The sequence below is a fragment of the Symphalangus syndactylus genome, chromosome 14 (genome assembly GCF_028878055.3).
Source record: "Symphalangus syndactylus isolate Jambi chromosome 14, NHGRI_mSymSyn1-v2.1_pri, whole genome shotgun sequence".
In the NCBI taxonomy this organism is placed as follows: Eukaryota; Metazoa; Chordata; class Mammalia; order Primates; family Hylobatidae; genus Symphalangus; species Symphalangus syndactylus.
In genome coordinates this window covers 82882194-82902077 of record NC_072436.2, presented here as the reverse complement: position 1 = coordinate 82902077, position 19884 = coordinate 82882194, and positions in this window count along the sequence as shown.

Here is a 19884-nt window from a genome sequence, read left to right as displayed (position 1 = left end):
GTTTATGAACCACAGTTACAGTTATAATATTCTGTGTAACTATTACCACTGAGTTTTACACCTTCAGATGATTTCTTATTGCTCATTAATGTCTTCAATTTTTCAGATTAAAAAACTCCCTTTAGCATTTTTTGTAGGACAGGTCTGGTGTTGATGAAATCCCTCAGCTTTTTTGGTCTGGGAACATCTTTATTTCTTCTTTATATTTGAAGGATATTTTCACTGGATCTGTAATTCTAGGATAAAAGAGGGTTTTTTTTTCCTTTAGCACTTTAAATATGTCATGTCAGTGTTTCCTGGCCTGTAAGGTTTCCACTAAAAGTCTGCTGCCAGATGTATTGAAGTTCCATCCTATGTTATTTGTTTATTTTCTCTTGCTTTTAGGATACTTTCTTTATCATTGATCTTTGGGAGTTTAATTATTAAACGTCTTCTTTGGGTTAAATCTCCTTGGTGTTATATAACCTTCTTGTACTTGACTTTTGATGTCTTTCTCTAGGCTTGGGAAGTTCTCAGTTATTATCCCTTTCAATAAACGTTCTACTCCTATCTCTCTACCTTCTGTTTAAGGCTAATAATTTTGATTTGCCCTTCTGAGGCTATCTGGTAAATCTTATAAATAGATCTTGTAGATCTTCATTTTTTTAAATTATTTTTTCTTTTGTCTTCTGACTGAATTTTCAAATAGCCTGTCTTCAAGCTCACTAATTCTTCTTCTGCTTGATTAATCCTGCTGGTAAAAGACTCTGATGCGTTCTTTAGTATGTCCATTGCGTTTTCAACTCCAGAATTTCTGCTTGATTTTTTAACTATTCAATCTCTTTGTTAAATTTATATGATAGGATTCTGAATTCTTTCTTTGTGTTATCTTGAATTTAATTGAGTTGCCTCAAAACAACTATTTTGAATTCTGTTGGAAAGGTCATATATCTCTGTCTCTCCAGGATTGGTCCTTGCTGCCTTATTTAGTTCATTTGGTGAGGTCAGGTTTTCCTGGAAGGTCTTGATGCTTGTGGATATTTGTCAGTTTCTCAGCACTCAAGAGTTAAATATTTATTGTAGTCTTCACAGTCTGGACCTGTTTGTACCCATCCTTCTTTGGAAGGCTTTCTCAGTATTCAGTATTCAAAGAAATTTAAGTGTTATAATCTATGTTTTTAGTCTCTGCAGCCATATCTGCATCAGGTGGCATCCAAAGCCCAGAAATGCTATGGTTCTTGTAGACTCATAGAAGTACTACCTTGGTGGTCTTGGATAAGATCCAGAAGAATTCTCCAGATTACCAGACAGAGATTTTTGTTCTCTTCCCTTACTTTCTCCCAAACAAGTGGAGTCTCTTTCTCCATGCTAAGCTTCCTCGAGCTGGGGGAGGGATGACACAAGCACCCTAGTGGCCACCAACACTGGGACTGTGCTGGGTCAGACCTAAAGCCACCATGGTCTGTGTCTTGCTCAAGGCTCACAATAACCACTGCCTGGCTACCACCTATGTTTGCTCAAACCCCAAGAGCTCTACAATCAGCAGGTAGCAAAGCCAGCCAAGCTTGTCTCCTTCCCTTTAGGGCAGTGCATTCTCCCTGGCCCCAGCTAGATCCAGAGATGCTGTCCAGGAGCCAGGACTTGGAGTCAAAAATCTCAGAAATATACCTGGTGCTTTATTCTACTGTGGCTGAGTTGGCACCCAAGCCACATGACAAAGTCCTTCTGACTTTTCTTTCCCCTTTCCATAAGCAAAGAAGTATCTCCCCAAGGCCACCACTGCCTTAGGCCTATGGTGAGTACTGCCTAACTACCACCAGTGTTCACTCAAGGCCCATGTGTTCTTCAGTCAGCTTTTGGTGATTGCCTCCAGGCCTAGGACCCTCCCTTCAGGAAAGTGGGCTTCCCTCTGGCCTAGGACAGTTCTGGAAATGCTGTCCAAGAGCCAAGGCCTGGAATCAGGGACCGCAAGAGCCTGCTTGGTCCTCTACCATACTGTGGCTGAGCTGGTACCTAAGGTGGAAGACAAAATCCACTTTACTCTTCTCTCTCCTTTTCCCAAACAGAAGGAGTCTCTGCCTGTGGCCACCAAAGCTGGGAATGTGCTGGATCTCACCTGAAGCTAGCACATCTCTGAGTCCTACTCAAGGCCCACAGAAAGTACTGCCTGGGTGTCACTGCTGATTATTCAGGCTCCAAGGGATCTTTAGCCAGCAGGTGATGAATCCTTCTAGAACTAGGCCCTTCCCTTCAAGGCACGGGGTTCCCTTTTGGCCCAGGGAGTATCTAGAAATTTGTCCAGAAGCTAGGGCCTAAAATGGGGGCTGTAGGACTCTGCCTGGTGCCCTATCCTTCTGCAGCTGAGCTAATATCCAGCTTGCAAGGCAAAGTCTTCTTTATTCTTCCCTCTCCTCTCCTCAAGCAGAGGACAGGAGTTTCTCCCAGAGCTGTGAGCTGCACCACCTGGGGTTGGGGAAGAGTGGCAAACGCACTTCCTTGTCCACCCTGTCTGGTGTCTCACTAAGTTGTGGGCACTGTAGATCTCCTGGCTCTAAGCCCAGCACAGCACCAGGACTTGCCCAAGAATTGCAGACCTTGTGGCCTACACGGCCTTTCAAGTTTCTTTGGTACTCCAGAGTACTTTAGCCTGCTATGGCAAGGCTTATCAGAACTCAGGCTCTAACTATTGTGATGGGCAATTCCCCTCTGGCTAGGGCTTGTCTAAATGTTCCTCTATGTGTGCCAGCTGATTTCTGCCCCATGTTGCTTTCCACTGTGACAGTACAACTCTTGAGTTCCAATGCAAAATCCCACAATCACTGTGCGCTCCCTCCCCCAAACACATAGATTCTCTTTCTGGGCCATGCAGCCACTGCCAGGGGATTGGGGAGCGGTGGCATCAGCAATTCAAGACCATCTTTTCTATCTTCTTTAGTGCTTCTTTCTGTGATATGAAGTTAAAACCTGGTACTGTGATTGCTCACCTGGTTTTTAGTGGTTATAAAGGTGCATTTTTGTGTAGACATTTGATTCTATTTGGTGTTCCTGCAGGGAGAACAATCTGTGAAGGCTTCTATTTAGCCATTTTGCTCCACTTTCAAGCCCAATATATTATTATTAACTATAGTCACCATGCTGTACTTTAGTTCTTCGGAATGTATTCATCTTACAACTGAAAGCTTATAGCCATGGACCAGTATTTCCTCATTTCTACCCCAGCCCACACCCAAACACTAGCAACCACCCTGTCTATTCTTGTTTCTATGAGTTCAATTTTTTAAAATACCACATATAAGAGATATCATGCAGTATTTGTCGTTCTGTGTCTGGCTTATTTCACTTAACATAATCTCCTCCCGGTTTATCCATATTTTTGCAAATGAGAGGATGTTCTTCTCTTTTAAAGCTGAATAATTTTTATTACATATACATGTACTGAGCATTTTTATTATACATTCATACATATTATATATTATGCATTCATATATTATATATTCATGTCCACTCATCCATCAAGGGACAATTAAGTTGTTTCCATATCTTGACTATGGTGAATAATGCTGCAATGAACATGGGAGTGTGGATATCTTTTCAGGATAGTGATTTGTTTTGTATATATACCCAGTAGTAAGATGGCTGGACCATATGGTAGTTTTATTTTTGATTTTTTGAGGATATATATTGTTTTTCATAATGGCTGTACCAATTTACATTCCCATCAAAAGTGTACTAGAGTTCCCTTTTCTTGACATCCTTGGCTGTTTTCTTTTAAATTTTTTATTACAACCGTTCTACAAGATTTCATTATGGTTTTGATTTCAATTTCCCTGATGATTAGTGACGTTGAGCCCCTTTTAATATACCTATTGGCTATTTGTATTCTTCAATTGAGAAATATATTCAGATACTTTGCCAAATTTTTAATGTTTACTTGATTTTTTGCTACTGAGTTGTATGAGTTCTCTAGATATTCTGAATATTAACCCCATATCAGGTATATGGTTTGCAAATATATTATCTCATTCCATAGTTTGCCTTTGCCTTTTGTTGACTGTTATTTTGCTGTGCAGAAGTGTATTAGTTCAATATAGTCCCACTTTGTTTTTGCTTTTGTCACCTGTGCTTTTGGTATCATATCCAAAAAATTATCACCAAGATCGATGTCATGGACATTTTCTCATTTTCATCTAAGAGATTTATAGCTTCCAATCTTGTGCTTCAGTTCTCTATCCATTTTGAGTTGATTTTTGTGTGTGGTGTAACATAGGGATCAACTTTCTCTTTTTTTGGTATATGTATATTCAGTTTTCTCAACATCATTTATGGAAAAGACTATCTTTTACTTATTGTGTATTTTTGGCGCCTTTGTCAAAAATTAGTTGAATGTACGTACATAGGTTTGTTTCTGACCTTTCTATCCTGTTGCATTGATCTATACATCTGTTTTTATGGCAGTATCATGCTGCTTTGATTACTATGGATTTGTAAATAATTTGAAATCAAGAAGTGTGATGGCTACTTCTTTGTTTTTCTTACTCTGTAAAATTGCTATAGCTATTTATGATCTTTTGTATTTTCATACAAATTTTAGGATTTTTCTATTCTATATATAGCGTTTTTTTCCTTGTTGTGTCCTTGTCTGGCTTTGTTTTGAAGGTAATGCTAGCCTTGTAAGATAAACTAGAAGTGTTCCCTCCTCTTCAATTTTTTGGAAGCGTTTGAGGAAGACTGGTATTTCTCTTTAGATGTCTGATGGAATTTACCAGTGAAGCCATCAAGTTCTGAGCTCTCATTTGTCCAGAGATTTTTGATTACCTATTCAAAATCCTTACTCGTTATTCATCTGTTCAGATTTCACCTTTTTAAATATATAAGTCAGTCTTATTGATTATCTTTTTAAAGGAATTTATCAACTTATTCTAGGTTATCCAATTTTATTGCCATATAATCATTCAAAGGAGTTTCTTATGACTCTTTGAATTTCTGTGGAATCAGCTGTAATATCTCCTCTTTCATTTCTGACTTTATATTTTATTAACCTTCTCTTTTTTTACTTAGTCCAGCTAAAGGTTTGTTTCGCTGTTTCTCTTTTTAAAAAAAATTATTCTTTTGTTTAATTAATCTTTTCTATCATTTTTGTAGTCTCTGTGATTTATTTCTGCTCTGATCTTTATTATTTCCTTTATTCTACTAACTTTGGGCTTAGATTGTTTGTTCTTCTTTATCTAGTTCCTTGTGGTGTAAACTGAAGTTTTTATTTGATATTTTTCTTTGTTCTTCATGTAGACATTTAATGTTATAAACCTCCCTTAGTACTGCTTTTGCTGCATTCCATAATTTTGGTATTTTGAGTTTCAACTGTCATTTGTCTCAATATAATTTCTTATTTCTTTTTTGACCCTTTAGTTTTCAGGAGCATGTTGTTTAATTTCCATATATTGTGAATATTTCAATTTTCTTCCTGTTATTGATTTCTAGTTTTGTATTTTTATTTTTGGAAAAGATCCTTGATACGGTTTCAGTCTTCTTAAACTTTGTATGACTTATTTTGTGGACTACGATATGACCTATTCTGCAGAATGATCTGTGTGTGCCTAAGAAGAATATGTATTCTGCTGTGTTTGGATGAAATGAACTGTATATGTCTTTTGGGTCTAAAGGGTAGTTCAAGTCCAACGTTTTGTTATTTTCTTTCTATATGATCCATTTATTGTTGAAAGTTCGGTGTTGAAGTCATCAATTATTGTATTGCTGTCTATTTCTTATTTCTTTCTTTCTTTTTTTTTTTTTTTTTTTGAGGCAGTGTCTCACTCTGTTGCCAGGCTGGAGTACAGTGGCACGATCTTGGCTCACTGCAACCTCTGCCTCCCAGGTTCAAGCAATTCTTCTGCCTCAGCTTCCTGAGTAGCTGGGATTACAGGCACCTGCCACCACGTCCAGCTAATTTTTGTATTTTTAGTAGAGACAGGGTTTCACCCTGGCCAGGATGGTCTCAATTTCTCGACTTCATGATCCACCCACCTCGGCCTCCCAAAGTGCTGGGATTACAGGCGTGAGCCACCACCTGCTATCTATTTCTTTCTTAAGATTAAGTGAGTCTTAGCTTGTAGTTGAGTTTTTGGGTTTTTCTTTTTCTTATCCATTCAGACATTCTGTCTTTTGATTGGCAAATATAATCCATTTAGATTGAAGGTATTGATAGATCGAGATTTACAATTGCCATTTTGTTCAATGTTTTCTGGCTGCTGTTTTGAAGATTCTTTGTTTCTTTCTTTTCCTCTTGCTGTCTTCCTTTGTGATTTGATAATTTTCTTTAGTGCAATCCTTGGATTCTCTTTATCTTTTGTGTATCTACTGTAGGTTTGAGTGGTGTTTGTTTGTTTTTTTGTGACTATGAAGTTTAAATAAAACATTTTATAGAGTCTAACAGTCTATTTTAGGTTGATAACTGCTTGTCTCTGATCATGTACTAAAAATCCATACTTTTGCTACCCCAAACTTTGCATTCCATGTTTTTGATGTCATAATTTACATATTTTTATATTGTGTATCTGTTAACAAATTATTGAACTTATAGTTATTTTTAATACCTTTGTCTTTTAATCATTATACTAGAGTTGGAATTTACAGTGTACTATTACAGTACTAAAATATTCTGAATTTGACTATTTACTAACCATTGTGAGTTTTATACTTTCATATGTTTTTATGTTACTAATAAGTGCCCTTGAATCAGCTTGAAGAACTTTCTGTAGCATTTCTTGTAAGACATATCTAATGGTGATGAACTCCCTCCAGGTGATGTCTGTTATTTCTGAAGGACATCTTTGCCAGGGAAAGTATTTTTTTCCAACATGTTGAATGTATTATTCCACTCTCTCCTCACCTGTGACAAAAGATAGACTTATGGTAGTTTCCCCAGTGTGTAACTAGCCTCTTTTGTTTCTTTGAAAATTCTCTCTTTGTGTTTGATTTTAGACTGTCTGATTTTATTCTGTCTTGGTAAGTCTTCTTCAGGTTGAAGCCATTTGGAAATCTTTGAGCTTCATGTACCTAGGTGTTCATATGTTCCCCCAGATTTGGGACATTTTCAGCCATCATTTCTTTAAATAAGATTTCTGCTTCTTTCTTTCTCTTTTCTACTGAAAATTTCAATATTCAAAACCTAGTTCCTTTGATGGTGTCCCATACCTCCCATAGCCTTTCTTTATTCCTTCTCATTCTTTTTTTTCTTTTTTCTCCTCTGTATTTATAATTTCAAATAGTCTGTATTTCAGTTCACTGATTCTACCACTTGATTAAGTCTACTGTTGATACTCTCTATTGCATTTTTCATTCATTTATTGTATTCTTTATCTCCAGAATTTCTGTTTGGCTTGTTTTGATGATTTCTATTTTTTAATTGACTTTCTTGTTTTGTTCATGTATTGCTTTTCTGATTTCATTGAATTGTCTATCTGTGCTTTTGTACCTTGCTTAGGTTTCTTAAAACAATTATTTTGAATTCTTTATCAGAAAATTGGTAGATCTCCATTTCTTTGGACTTGGTTGTGAGAATATTTGGGGGTTTCTTTGGGGGTCTCACATTGCCTTGATTTTTGTGTTTCTTGAGGTCTTACATTGCTGTCTTTGCATTTGAGGAAACAGCAACCTTCTTCTGTCTTTTCTGACTAATTTTGGCAGAAAAAATGCCTTCATCAGTCAGCCCAGCTAAAGATTCTTAAACTGTCTCAGATCTTTTCTGTTCGTACCATTCTACACCTATTGATTCCTCTTGGTAGGTGTCGGGGAATTCTTAAGACTGTATGCCTTCTTCCAACCCCAAAAATCCAGGCTGCATGCTGAGAGCTTCCCATTTGTTTTCTCTAGGGCAGTGCTCTGAAATCCTGAAGCTTTTAGGCCTTTTTACAATTCAGTAGGGTCAAACCATCTGTGTGAGATGTTTGCTTTTCTTATCCTTAGGTATGTGCTCTGGATGCTGGCCTGGGAGAAGAGGAGTGAGACACATGGAGTTTTGGGGGTGTCCCTTATGGGTCCAGAGGTAAAATTCATGGGCCAGCTTCCTGGCAGAGTTCACAAAGTGGTTAGTAGGGTCTGTAACCTCTCTTCTCTGCTCTCATTCTCTCCCAATCTTTCAACTGTGCTGATTACCTTAGTAATCTGGGTGAGGTAATAAAAAAGTATACCTTTTGGGAAATATCCTGCATGGCTGGAGGAACAAGGTGCTCCCTCACTATGCTCTTACTTTCTCCCATTAGAGAGACTGCAGGCTAAAGGGGACTCTCTGGACACTGAGCTGTGCTGCCTTGGAGGAAGGGTAACAGATAAGGTGAAATGGTTTTATTAACTCTTCAATGCATAAGCTTTTTGATATTTTGCTCCAAGGTGTGCTGGGACTTTTCTGGACTCCAAGACTCCTACAAAGATACTTTTTTAGATGGGTCATTCTCAAAATTGCTGCATCTGTAGGGGAGAAGGAAGTGATGGTAGAAAGCTCCTATTCCACCAACTTGCTTATGTAGCTCCCATCATCTTTATTAATGGTGCCAATCATTACCTCATCAAATATTTATTAAGTTCTCATTGTAAGACCTTCTCGATGTGAAATGGTAAATCTGCCCAAAAAGCTAGATTGAGGCCAAGCCACAGGACCAAACTAAATCTTTAGCTGTCCAGCTTACTTGCAATTTTATATTTATTTCTGCAATCATATTTTTTCAACCAGATCAGTCATTTATTTAATTTTTTCAACATAATTTCTCCTGAACCTTATAGGCTGATTTTTCAAGCATTTTACCTAGCAAATAATGGTAAGTTTAAGAACACTAAATGACCCATAATGTATTCACATTTCATTTGCCTTACAAAAACCCAACTAAGCCACACAATGCTTAAGCAATAGAGAATTCCACATTACTGATGCAAAATTAAATAATTTACGTTTACTCCTTGCTTTCTTGTTTTGTTTTCTTTTGTTTTGTTTTTTTGTTTTGTTTTTTTTTTGAGATAGAGTCTCACTCTGTCCTCTGTTGTCCAGGCTGGAGTGCAGTGGCGGGATCTCAGCTCACTGCAACCTCCGCCTGTTGTATTTATTAATTTCTATAATAAATAAATATTTCCTGTTGTATTTATTAATTTCTATATTAGAATATGATGTATTTTTTATTGTACCTCTTCCTTATCCTTATACCTACAGAGAAGTCATTGAATATTGATTGGATAAATAAATGATTGAATTAATGAATACTAAACTCTCAATAAAAATTTCTAAAAGTTTAGTTGTTAATAATCCAGCTCTGCATTCAATTATGTGTAGTTTGGTCTTGCTAAAACTCTAACACTTCTGGAATACTGCTACTGGTTATTCTGCTCTCCAGATACCACATCCTATTTTACCAAGCTCCTTCCTTACCTGATCACAGTTTAAAACAATATATCTGCTCTTTCCTCCAGCAGGATTCCCAGATTCTAGTTCTTTCTTCCAGGCAGGTTGTTCTTTTGTGATAATATTGAAACATCTGAGGTTGACAGACCAGGCTTGTAGTTCAACATAGCATAGGTAAAGGTGGCTTCTGGGTTAGCATTCTGAGAAGTACTGCAGACCAATTCAGAAGCAATAGAAATGAATACATGCTATGGAATATTTTAATTACAAAGACAAAGTATAAATATTTCTTCATTGCTTTGGGGACCTAGGATACTCCATTTTTTGAGTTCAGGGGCTTTACTGTGGGGTTCATATGAAAAATACTAAGCATCCCTCATGCTCTTGAAATACATTATTTTCAATAATCCCACTCTTCTTTCTTTCTTTTCTTTTTTCCTTCCTTCCTTCAGAAAAACAAACAGAACGAAACAAGAAAATGGCACTGCTTCTCTGACACTGAGGACACAAATCACAGCTTTTCTTAGTGCATCAATGATTTACTGTAAAGAAGTAGGATTCTTGTTGTAATTGTATTCTACTTTACATATTTTGAATAGTGTAAGTAAGTGCATTATTTACATGGTAATTATATAAATAAATCTGTCTGTCCTCGAACTAAGAATTGCTATTTAGAAAGCCAGGAAGTAAACAGACCCAGTGATTTTGAATCCCACTCAAAGATCTGCACAGCAATGTGTAGGGGTCGAAGTGTTCTCCTCAGAAGCAATAGCAGAGGCATGTAAGAAAGCCATACTTTCTTTACCCTTCCAACTCTGAGGGTCAAATCACTTTTGGTAACTTCTGCAGCTCTTAACAATCGCTTCTGGCATTTAGAAGATGCTATCAGCCATTATTGTTTATCTTTCTTTCTTTTTTTTTTTTTTTTTTTTGAGGCAGAGTCTTGCTCTGTCTCCTAGGCTGGAGTGCAATGGCACGATCTCAGCTCACTGCAACCTCCACCTCCTGGGTTCAAGCGATTCTCCTGCCTCAGCCTCCCAAGTAGCTGGGACTACAGGCGCCCGCAACCACGCCCAGCTAATTTTTGTATTTTCGGTAGAGACGGGGTTTCACCATATTGACTAGGCTGATTTCGAACTCCTGTCCTCATGATCCACCCACCTTGGCCTCCCAAAGTGCTGGGATTAAAGGCGTGAGCCACCGCGCCTGGCCTTATTGTTTATCTTTCATTCTTTAAACTATACTTACCAAGTCAACTACACTTTACACCATTTAAAATTTATTCTTTTTCTTTCTCTAGGCCCTAGCACACACTGCCTTCTCTATAACATAATAACGTTCAATAAATGTTTATCAATAATATATATTAATTTTATTTTAACAAATATTTACTGAGATGCTGAACTAAATACTTTGGAGAGGACCATGGGCAAGACACCGTCTTGGAAACCTTCAAGGAACTTATAACCCAATGGAAGAAAATTGGGTACTGGAAGCAGTTATACAAAGTGGAATACAGTAAGTTCATAATAAAAGTACAAGGTGATAGGAGATTTAAAAGGAGGGAATCCACTGTAATTTTTGTAATTGAAATTGTACTTTCTAGAAAACAGGATACCACTTAGTGCATTATCAGATTGATGCTGATTGAAATAACAACTTATTCTTGCTTTCTCTAAATATTACTTTTTACTATTAACTTTCATGGCTTTCATTATACTTCTTTTAGGTTATCCCCATCTAGTAGCTGGAAAAGGCCTCTATGAAAGTCTGTTTCTCTCATAAACAGAAATTGTCACATATCTACATTCAAGCAAAATATATCTAGTCAATGGAGACAAGATGAGAGATGTGTGCATATAAACCCGAAGATCATGTATCTCTGAGCTCATTTTTTTAAAAGACTTGTCTTCCTTCTTGCTTTCAAAGTTATTTATGACTTCAAAAAAAGAACTTGCTTTCCTCTTCTTTTGGAAAATGCTCCCTAGTTAGGCTAACTTTACTCACTAATAACAATTCCTCATTCAGAGATGCAATAATGAGACATAATATTACAGAAACTCCAGAGTATGAGCAACACAGGCAGTTCAAACTGAGAAACAGAGAATAGTGAAGCCTGAAACTGTACTTGAAGAGGGATCTGGAAGAAAAGACAAGAGTAGAAAAGGGAAGAGCAGACGAGGAAGCAATCTAGGTCCAAACAGAATGTATATATGCTTGGAGCCAATTCTCTTAGTTTCATTGAATCATAATGAATATTTTCAGAAACAACTTTACACCACTTTATTTAAGTCTCCATTTTGTGCCTTTTATTCTCAAGTGTTCATTTTCCATTAGTGATTTCCAGATTTCAGCACTTTCATTGTATTTTCCAAAGTTGGTGTAATTTTTATATGCAAACATGTATTGATCCCACTCAAAATCAATTCTTGTTTTGTAAAGGGCTTCAGTTTCATTTTTTTCTTCAATGATATTATTATTCCTATGTCATCTCCAGCTACCAGCCACTTTTTTCTATAATAAAACAGACACATTACTTTCCATACCTGATGTATATTTTGTGTGAAAGGTATATACAGATTGTTCATGTATTCAAATAAAAAAATGAGGACACATGGCTCCATAGAGCACATTTTCTTTGGTTTATATGTCTTTTTCCACAAAAAGTATATAGTGCTATAAAAATTATATGACATTTACCCATCCATACAAAAAGTTACTTTGATTAAGAATAGAATTATGTGAAAGTAAATGCACATTTCAGCAAAAAGTGTCTCAGTTAACAATAATATTGCATTTTATTTTGTCCATTGTTAACTATTGAAGTTGATGGTATATTTTTCTGCTTACACTTGCTTGAAATTAGGTAGAACACTTAGTTCTTATGTATTCTTTAACGTCTCTTGGAAAATATAATAATTAATTTGAAGTATCAAGAAATAGCCTTTTATTGGGTATTGATAAATTTTTTTACATGCAGTTTCATTAATTAGTAAAGATGCCCATTGCATCCCTCACAATTGACAATGAGATGTTGAGATTATACCTTTTTTTAATATTTAAAATACTAATTGTTCTCAAAATAGAAATCTCACAGTACATTCAGATATCTTATACTTTCATAAACGTCATTGTATTAGTCAAGGTTCTCCAGAGAAACGGAACTAATAGTTTAGATATAGTACAGAGATTATATATATATATATTTATTATGATGAATTGGCTCATATAATTATGGAGGCTAAGTCCCATGATCTGCTATCTGCAGGATGACACCCCAGGAGAGACTGTGGTGTAATTCCAATCTGAGTCTCAAGGCCTGAGACCCAGGGGAATAGATAATATAAATCCCAGTCAAGGGCAAGAGAGTCCTCATGTCCGAGCTCAAGCAAGCAGGCAAGAAGAGAATGAGTTCAAGTCCTCCTGTCCTCCATTTTTTTGTTCAACTCAGGACCTCAACAGGTTAGATGGTGCCCACCCACGCTGAGGAGGACAATCTGCTTTACTCAGTCCACTGATTAAAGTGTTAATCTTATCTGGAAACACCCTCACAGACAAAACCAGAAATAATATTTAATCTGGGCACTGCATGGCCCAGTCAAGTTGACACAGAATTAACCATCATACAGTCTATTTAGAAGAGCATTGTCCACACTATAACACGTTCTCATACAAATGGGAAAAAAATGTCAAACATTTTTCAGTCTTTCTTCTTTCCTTTCCTTCCTATATTATTTTACATATGTTTATTTATATGTTAGTTCTTTTGAAAGAACATTATTATCACTGCTACTTACTTCAGCTAAAGAAACAATTAAAACTCAACTTCTGTTCTCACAGCTTCACGAGACAATGAAACAAATAATGCTAACTAAGCCATTATTTCACATAGAAATATTATGAAATAAATTTAGATATTAAATTTATATACTAGAACTCATCTGCACCCTGCTCTCCAAAAAAAAAGACCCAAATAAAAATTACCACTAAGAAAGTCATCAATAACATTTTACACAATTTATTATTACAGATCTTAGAGAGCAACACAAGAATGCCATCTGGATCTAAATGCCTCCTGAGAACAAGTACTGATTCTGATTCTCTGCAATAATAACTCCTAGAGTAGAAATTCAACTTTAGTACCAAACTTCTTCCATCAGTTTCCTAGAAAAACTTTAAACTCACTCTTTTGTAAGAAATCTGGACACTGAAATGCCACAAAGCTGTGGATAATCCTTTCGGTCACAAGAAATATGTCCTCTAAACTAAGAAACCTGTTAATTGTATTAAACGAAGCACACAGTGACCTCGACTAAAGTCAGCTCCCAAATTTCAGTGTCAAAAAACGTATTAAGAGTGACATATAAGTTCCACATGAATATTGACACTATGTTTTTTACATATCATATGATATTGTGAGCAGGATGGCTGAACTGGGCACATACTGTGTTTTAATTTGATCTACCATGAGCACCCGAAATAGAAATAATAAAAAACACCCTTGCTTTAGAAACATGTGTGGATCACATTAAGAAAGGGGATACTAAATCTGATGTTTTTATGTATTATAAAGGTATTTCTCAAATCACTTTTCTGACACATTTGTCTATATCAATCAAATACTGTTAGACTGACATTGTCTAACCTGTCTAAATCCATCAATAGCCAGGCTCTTGATGCCTGATTCCCAGGGTACTTTAGCTCTTAGTCCTAAATATGAATATTATTCATAAGCTTTTTTACTAAAGAGATCAATCATTATGTGCATATTAAATTTGCATTATTGCTGCTGTTAACAGTGCCCTTTGGCTGGCCACAGATTACACTCTTATGCATAGGCTGCCATAGACAATAAACATTTCATTAGTGACACTTGAAATGTACACACAGGATACCATATCCCCAAGAGAGTATATGTGAATTATAAGAAACCTGTTTAATGTTAGGGCAAGTACATATTCCCTATAGTTTGCATTGTATTTCCATTCTGGGTGCCACAAACCCTACCATTAAATATATTTTGCCCACTTAAAAACTGCTTTGTGGGGATGGCATGTCTTAATTGTTGCCAAGACAATGCATAATGCACTGCTGTGATGGGCCTTCAGTTACCATAATAGGCAGGCAAGTTGCTGCCTGGCTTCAGCAGATTTTAAAGCACTAATGAAACACAGTGTACGAAACAACAACAACAAAAACTTTTTAGCAGGGGAAGAAAAATAAGATTCCAGAAGGGGATTCCTAGTTTTTAATAAATAAAAATAAACAGAAAATGTGTTTTACTGACTGATTCTAATGCTTCTATTGTCTTCTGTACATAATATATTTTAAGAACAGTGAAATATTCGTGACAAATTTTCCAAAGCAACTAATTTGTATATAAAAATTATGCAGAGGAAGACAAAATCAGCCAGTTGCCATTACAAATCAGGCAGTTGTGCATGTAAAACAGATAATGGCATATTTTGTACCAGCAATTACCTTTCTTGCACCTGTGAGTCCCTGTTTTGCATATGTAAGTAGGTCCGTGTTTATTGCATTTAAACATGCTACCTCAGCTTCTTTAGGTAAACTTTGTGTTTTACTAAATGTCATTCCAAAACAAAATAAGGGGGCATTTCTATGGTGGGTTTATGTGTATGTGGGCACGTGTGTGCCTGTGTGTATGCTTTTTAAATAACTGTAAAATTGATGCTAACTTTATTTGGTTTTAACTACTGTACCTTGCAGGGCCATGATCAATGATATAAAATATTTCATTTTGGTTTTATGGCATAAATGTCTAAATGTCCTATGCTGAGATGTATCAATCAAATCAAAGGTTCAAATTTAATATTATCCAGGTGCCAGGATGAGAGGGAAAATGATACTTCAGTTCACAGTCAAACGATGCAGAATGTCTTCACAGTCAATAACAGGCTCCTGCATATACCTCTTGTAGATCCATTACTTCAGGGTTCATAAAGTGGAATGCAGCACTTCTGACAATGCCTTAGGATTTTTTCTCTCCATATATATTTTTTAATTGTTACTTGCATAGAAAAGGGAAAATACCAAATTCACTTTTCATAGGATCATTTTATATAGGCATTATAAGCAATTAAAATCCAGTGTTTCAAGGACACTTCACAGCTTTTCAATAAACTGAAGCAAGCCCCTGAATCCATTTTTATAATCCCACTGCATATAGTAGCTAGTCATTCTGAAGCTATCAAACTGAACGCTTGAATACTGCTTACTGGCCTATTATTTATCATTAAATATCCAAGAAGGTATACAAGACGTGATCAATCCAGCAGACCACACCACTAGGCACATGTCTAAGAAGCAAAATTTCAAGCAAAAGTATGCAATTGAACTTCATTACTTGCCAATTTTATGGCAAATAGCATACTATATTTGTTTATTTTTATTCCAGGCAACTGTATGAGAAAAGTTTATGGTCATGAGTAGATTTTAGATTTACAAGTGAGGCTGTTTCAAAATCAGGGAATGGAATGTCTTGCTTCTCTCTTGAGGCTCTAGAAAGGGGACCTAGAAGTTGTCACATGATTACCTAATGATAATGGAACTTCTGGCACTTCCCTAAGGACAAAGTTTGCCACTGATACATTGTCATTTACTAGGTATAGTGAGTAAGATGGACATAAGACTGGACTTAAAGTCAGCTACTTAAAGGTCAAGGGTATGATAAACTTGATGATTTATCACATATATGATGATGATGATGATGATCACCAGACAGCAAAACGGAAGGAAGCATAAGGAGCAGACTTTTTTCCTTTTTCCAACTAGACTTAGTCTTTTGGCAGACGAAAGGGTAAGGCATAGTTTGCCCTAGAGGTTAAAGAAATAATAATGTTCTACACGTACAGGGTCATTTCTCTGAAACAGAGGTCAGCAAAGTCTTTCTGTAAAGGGTCAGACAGCAAACATTTTATGCCTGGCAGGCCATATGGTGTCTGTTGCAACAATTCAATTCTGCCATTGTAGCAAAACAGCAGCCATAGACAATTCGTAAATGAAATGGGTGTATCTGCGTTCAAGAAAATCTTATTTACAATGACAGGCAGTGGGCCAGATTTGGCTCGTAGAGTGTAGTTTGCTGACAGCTGATCTAAATGAAAAACAAACAAACAGACCAAAAAAAAAAAAGAAAACCTTTATGAGCTTAGACAAAATCAATGTTACAAGGGTAAGAGGGAATCTTTGCCAATGTTAATGCTCACATCTTCCTGCTTCATGACATCCATCTTTTGGAGGTGTGTACAGCTACAGCCATGTGTGAGGTTATGAACTCAAGGTTTCTCTTTCTTTATTTCTTAGCATTATCCCTTATTCCAATTGTTACCAACAGATAAACAACAATTAATTTTGTGTGTTGGGTGGGGGTTGTACATTGGGAGCCTAAGGGGCCATTTAAGAGAGCACTTTAGCTATGGATGGCCAAAGAATGGAAAACAAAGAAACCCATGAAATTCTTAGAAGTATTAGGATAGAAAATAATTTTTTAAAAGGAAAAACATGGCCGGGTGCGGTGGCTCACGCCTGTAATCCCAACACTTTGGGAGGCCGAGGTGGGCGGATCACGAGGTCAGGAGATGGAGACCATCCTGGCTAACATGGTGAAACCCCGTCTCTACTAAAAATACAAAAAATTAGCCAGGTGTAGTGGCGGGCGCCTGTAATCCCAGCTACTCTGGAGGCTGAGGCAGAAGAATGGCGTGACCCTGGGAGGCGGAGCTTGCAGTGAGCCGAGATCCTGCCACTGCACTCCAGCCTAGGCAACAGAGCAAGACTCCATCTCAAAAAAAAAAAAGAAAAAGAAAAAAGAAAAAAAAAGAAAAACATTAATTCGTTAATTCATGCATCAGGTAAACAAGTGAAATGGCAAAAAAAAGTCATCCCCCTTGTCCCTTTTTTTTTCAAGAAGATGAAGAAAAAGGAAAAAGAAGAAAAACGTGGAGCAGTAATAATCCCTACAGTGTACCAGGTGCAGTGCAAAGCGTTTTTCATGCATTTATTCTAGCAATTTATTTCTAGAAAGAATCTTGTGAATTAGACTCTGTCGTTACAGCCAATTTACATATGAGGAAACAGAGACTCAGCATGGGTTCAGAAACTTGCTCAAGGTCAAACAAGCAAGTGACAGAATGGGAATACTCTGGAAATAACAGATCAGTATCTACATGGAAAACAAGCACAATGTGAATTCACCAATTCACATATAAAATTTCAAATAAAGAAATATCAAGTGGGTCAATAAAAGACCCATAATTTTTAACTTGAAAAAATCTTGTATTAAGTTGGCTATAATTTATCTTTGATATGCTCTAGATCCTTAGTTATATTTATAATAAGAATATAAGTATGCATGTGCCTCCTTAAATTTCCATCATCAAGATTTCCCAATGATAGCACCATGGGTTACTCCTTTTGAAATCTCTTATATAAATGACTCTTGCCTAGATCGAGTCTATCAACTGTCACCATATCTACCAGTATAAGGTCTGGCACATAATAGCTACTTTTCTGAGAAAATATAAAGCAGAGCATAATTACTCTTTCCTGCCAATCAGTTCTGTTCACCATACCTGTAAAGTTTGCTGAGAAATATATTTCAAATTCTCATCATGCTATTCACTCTACTTGAAATATGTTTCCTACAACCTAGTCCTCTTCATGGATTCAAAATAAATGAATATTTTTAAAAATGGCTTTTTAAGTTTCTGCTCAAAATTGACCCCATCATTTCTGCTTATACTTCATTGTTAAAAGCTAGCCACAGGGACATGGATGTATACTCCTCAGCAAGAAAGGACTGCAAGCTCTTGGCAATGCGCAGGAATGTCTAATTCGCTCATATGGGAAGAGATAATAAATAAAAAGACCTATCAGAGCAACAAGATTTTGGTTAGGAAATGTAGAGAACATAGAAAACTGGCTCTTCTTTTTAAATCACTGTCACAATCCACACTTCTTGTCTTCAATATGCATTTTCTTTCTTTTTCCTACACATAGAATATACTCAATGCCTCTCCAAGGGAGGCATTTCATGAAATCCTTCATCTACCTCAAAGTCCAGGAGTTCCAGTGTTATGTAATAATCTCTGCATCTGGTCCAGATTTGGTTTTTCTTCATTGGGAGACACATGTAATGGAAGAAAATAAAAATCTTTATCATTCAAACCTAATACCCACATCACACACAAGAACAGAAATAGGAACAGGATAATAAGACAAGGATGCCAGAAGAGACTAGAAGTCCAAGATCAGGGTGTCACCAATCTCACCACTCCTATTCAACATAGTAATACTTAAGAAGTCATAGAGAGAGCAATCAGGCAAGAAAAAAAAAGGGGACATCCAAAAAGGAAAAGAAGAAGTCAGACTATCTCTCTTGACCCTTATGATATGATTCTATACCTAGAAAAATCCACAGAGTCAGCCAAAAGGCTCCTAGAACTGATAAGCAACTTCAGTAAAGTTTTAGGATATACAATCAATGTACAAAACTCTAACATTTCTATAAACCAGTAATGTTTAAGCTGAGAGCCAAATCAAAAACAATCCCATTTACAATAGCCACAAAGAAAATAAAATATCTAGGAATACAGCCAACCAAGGAAGTAAAAGATCTCTATGAGGAGAACTACAAAACACTGCTGAAAAATATCATGGATTACCTAAATAAAGGAAAAAAAAATTCATGCTCATGAATTGGAAGAATCAATATCATTAAAATGACCACACTGCCCAAAGCAATTTATAGATTCAATGTTATTCATATTAAACTACCAATGTCATTTTTCACAGAATTAGAGAAAAATATTCTAAAATTCAAATGAAACCAAAAAAGAGCCCAAATAGCCAATGCAAGCCTAAGCAAAAAGAACAAAGCCAGAGGCATCACACTGCCCCACTTCAAACTGTACTATAAGGCTACAGTAACTAAAACAGCATAGTACTGGTATAGAAACAGACACATAGACCAATGGAACAAAATATAAAACCTAGAAATAAAGCTGCACATCTACCACTATCTGATCTTCAACAAAGCTGACAAAAGCAAGCAATGGAAAAAGGACCTTCTATTCAATAAGTGGTGCTGGCATAATTGACTAGCCATATGCAGAACAATGAAACTGGACCCCTTCCTTTCACCATACACAAAAATCAACTCAAGATGGATTAAAGATTTTTACGTAAGACCTCAAACTATAAATGTCCTGGAAGAAAACCTAGGATATTTCCTTCTTGACACTGGCCTTGGCAACAAATTTTTGGCTAAGTCCCCAAAAGCAATTGCAACAAAAACAAAAATTCAAAAGTAGGACCTAATTAAATTAGAGAGGTTCTGCACAGCAAAAGAACTGTCAACAGAGTAACCAGACAACCTTCAGAGTGGGAGAAAATATTCGCAAACCATGCATCTAAAAAAAAGGCCTAATACGCAGAATCTATAAGGAAGTTAAACAAATCAACAAGGAAAAACCAAGTTACTCCATTTTAAAAATGGG